Raw genomic sequence first — 3,645 nt, forward strand, 5'->3', positions numbered from 1 at the left:
TTGAACCCTAGGGCTATGTATTCAGCACAGTTTCCCCTTCTGCCATGGCTATACAACTTTTCAGACTTGTGCTAGCCACCCTCAAGCTATTGCAAGTAGTGTATGTGATCTGGGAATCACTTCCCTAGCTCGTAGTTTAGATGTAGCCTTATTCTTCTTTCCTAAACTAGCTCTCCATTGTCGCAATAGGATGACCATCATTCCTAAGATTGTTGGGTTTGGGTTGTAACTTGTTCCATATTTACAGTGCGTTTTATCAAGCCTCATCTTGGACCTCAGATGGAGGAAACGGACGCCATCCTTAGACTATAAGGAAGCTGTGGCAATTTACACTGGTGTGACAATGCTCCTCACTAGTGGTGTGATTGTCAGAGGTGAGGAGACGGGATATCTCTAGCCTGACCATTGCCCTTGCCCTTCCTTCCACTGGCAGTCCATGATGTACCGAGAAAGAAAATGTCCAACCGAACCACCCTGACCGAGTTCCTTCTCCTGGGATTCTCTGAGGTTCAGGAGCTGCAGATTTTATACTTTGTGGTGTTTCTAAGGATTTACCTGGTAGCTCTGGTGGGAAATCTCCTTGTTATCACCCTTGTAGTGCTTGACCACCATCTTCACACCCCCATGTACTTCTTCCTGATGAATTTGTCCTTTCTAGACCTTGCATCCAGCTCGGTCACTGTCCCCAAGTTTATGGCCAACTCCCTATTGAACATCAGGTCAATTTCTTATGCTGGCTGCGTTGCCCAAGCCTATCTTTTCATTTTCTTTACTGCGGCTGACTTTGCTTTTCTCACCATCATGGCATATGACCGGTACGTTGCCATCTGCCAACCACTGCACTATGAGACTATAATGAACAGGAGAGTTTTGTCCAAATGGCAGCCAGTGCCTGGATCAGTGGAATTCCCATTTCTACTGTGCAGATTGGGAACATATTTGCATTACCTTTTTGTGGTGATAACAGGGTGGATCAGTTCTTCTGTGAAATCCCCCAGTTGCACAAGATCACCTGCAATGACTCACACCTCGGTGAAGTTGTTATTATTTCTTTTCTCTTGTTCTTGTGCTTAAGCTGGTTTGCTTTTATAATTATGTCATTATGTTCAGATCTCCAAAACAGTGCTGAGAATCCCCTCTGAGGAGGGTTGGAATAAAGCCTTTTTCACCTGCCTTCCTCACTTCACTGTGGTCTCCTTGTTCTTTTGCACTGCCACCTTTGCGTATCTGAAACCTAACTCCAGCTCATCATCAGGTCTCGATGTCACAGTGGCTGTTCTTTATTCCGTGATGCCTCCAGTTATGAATCCAGCCATCTACATAATGAGGAACTGTAAGCGAGTGGCTGGGGCTCGACCCTCTCCGGGGGGTGAGGGGAGCCACCCCGGCTGACTACACTCCTATTGGTCGGGGAAAAATTGCCCAGCAGTCCTAACAGTAGTTGCCCGCCCAGTGGGCAAGGGGTTCGGGTCCTCCGGCAGGACGGAGCAACGGTAACAGTTGAGGGCCCGGCCTAGGTCAGGGCGGGCAGCAAACAGAGAATCAATAAGCTCGGGCCTTTGGTCCAAGCTGAGCAACAGCAACAGTTTTAAGGCCCAGCCCTAGGTCAGGGCGGGGCAGCAACCACAGAGCCTGAAATCTCAGGCCTTTGGTTCAGGGCTGAGCATCAGTAACAGTTAAGGTAGTGGCCTCTTCATGCCATGGAGAGAGGGAGTCTGCCACCCCAGGGTGGGGTGGCAGGGGGACACAGGCCCTCCCACTCCACTGTGTCCCAGCCCGAGGCCCTAGCAGTGGCTATCACTCCGCTGGTCATTCAGTGGGGTTCCTGACCACAACAAACTGACATAGGCTCCAGTAAGGCTGCAGCCTGACTGGGATCAGCTGCCCCCGGGCTGCTTCCCTTGGGGACTACCTGGGTGCTAACGTCAGCCCCTGGAGGGTCCACAAGCATGGGCTCTTTGCGGCCGGGGCTGGGTGGCAGGTCCGGCACTTCTTTGGGGTAGTCGGGCCAGGATAGCTCCAGCGGCTTCTCCGGGTAGCAGCAGGCATGGGAAAGCTCCGGCAGTGACTCCGGGTAACAGGCGCGGGGAAGCTCTGGCAGCTCCTCCAGGTAGCGTGCACAGGGGAGCTCCGGCAGCTCCTCCAGGTAGCGGGTGTGGAGGAGCTCAGGCCAGTCTGGGTGGCTGCCCTGGGTCACAGGAGCTTCCCAGTCTCAAGCTTGCTGAGGTACGTCTGCTCTCTCCGCTGGCTGGGGCCTGATTGAGTTCTGAGGGCTGGCTTTTATAGTTCCGGGTCACCGCCTGACCCTCTGAGGGGCAGGCCCAGCGCTCCATGTCTCCACCCACTCTGTCCTCCGGCTGGGCTCTCCCTCCTCTGGGCAGGAGGGGAGCCACCCCGCCTCACTACAGGAACAAGGAGATCAAAGGTGCCCTAAGGAAACTGACTGAGGGGAAGTTATTTAAAAAGAATAAAATTTCCAGATTTTTCCCATGACCATGTTTTCATTCCATGCTTTTTTACAGATATAATCAACTGATGATATTATTGTCTACATGGGAATGTGACGTTCAGGCTCTTTATGGAAAAATGTTGTGTTCACAGTAGTAATAATGCAGTCCAAGTTCACTGAAGTCAGTGGAGTTACTCTACTGTGAATTAGATAAGAATCTATCTATCTATCAATCTATCTATCTAAATTATGAGGGCATTTAATTCATTTCTGCATTTCCTAGTTAGAAGTGTGAGTTAGCTGAACTTGACCTTCTGGACAAGCAAGAGCTGTCACTGGGAAACGTTAACTCGGTGTTAATAATGTTTTTTGCCATTTTATTTCCTAGTTTTTCATCAGAAAGAAAGCTTGTTGATCGGAGTTAGTGGTCATGGTGGTGGCTGTAGGTAGATGATAAGTGAAGCAAAAGGCACTTTTAAGAATCATCACATTTTTCTGGAAAGGAGCTGTATTCTTTACACTGCTTGGCCAGTATGGGTTCCCCTCACATCGACTCCTCCCCCTCAAATCTATCAGTAAACACAGCACAAACTGGACACAGCCATCTGCAGCAATGCAGGCTCAGTCAGGTGTGAAGTGGCCTGTTCATCTCAATGAGCTATTCTCAGAGGAGTGAGAAAAACCTGCAGAAGACTGTACTGCCTGAAACAATTGCCCAGAGAGGTGTGAACTACTTCCCTCAGGTGCCAGCAAGCTGTTCAGTGTGTTGTGGGTTCGTGTCCCACTTTGCTTCTTCTCAGCTTCACATCCTGAGGGTCAGCGCTTCCCCAGATCCTGGCATTCATCGGGAGTGGTGATTAGGGAGATAGGCTCAGTCCCCGCTCCTGCCAAAAGGTAAGGAGAAAACCTCAAGATTACAAAAGCTGGAGAAGGAGGGTATTGGACACCCATAGATGCATCCAGAGCCCTCTGATATTGGCACACACAAGGGAGGGGATTGTGCGGTTGTCATGCACTCTGCCCCTTGTTCTAGTTCTGGATCCAGCAGAGAAGGAGATAGACACACATACACAGAGAGCGCTGATGGAAACATAGCTGGGTGCAGTGCTCGCTTTATTGTTCCCAGGGCAAAACTGAACCTAACAGGAAAGTGAAGCTTTGGCTAGCAAGGGGAAAGAGTGTGAGAGACAAGTGAG

General features: G+C 50.2%; 1 pseudogene; it reads left to right on the forward strand.

The window, feature by feature from the left end:
• The first annotated feature begins 456 nt into the window (after positions 1-456).
• LOC120383552 lies at positions 457-1,392 on the forward strand (annotated as a pseudogene).
• The last annotated feature ends 2,253 nt before the right edge of the window (positions 1,393-3,645 follow it).

Source organism: Mauremys reevesii, linkage group 15 (genome assembly GCF_016161935.1).
Source record: "Mauremys reevesii isolate NIE-2019 linkage group 15, ASM1616193v1, whole genome shotgun sequence".
Lineage (NCBI taxonomy): Eukaryota > Metazoa > Chordata > Testudines > Geoemydidae > Mauremys > Mauremys reevesii.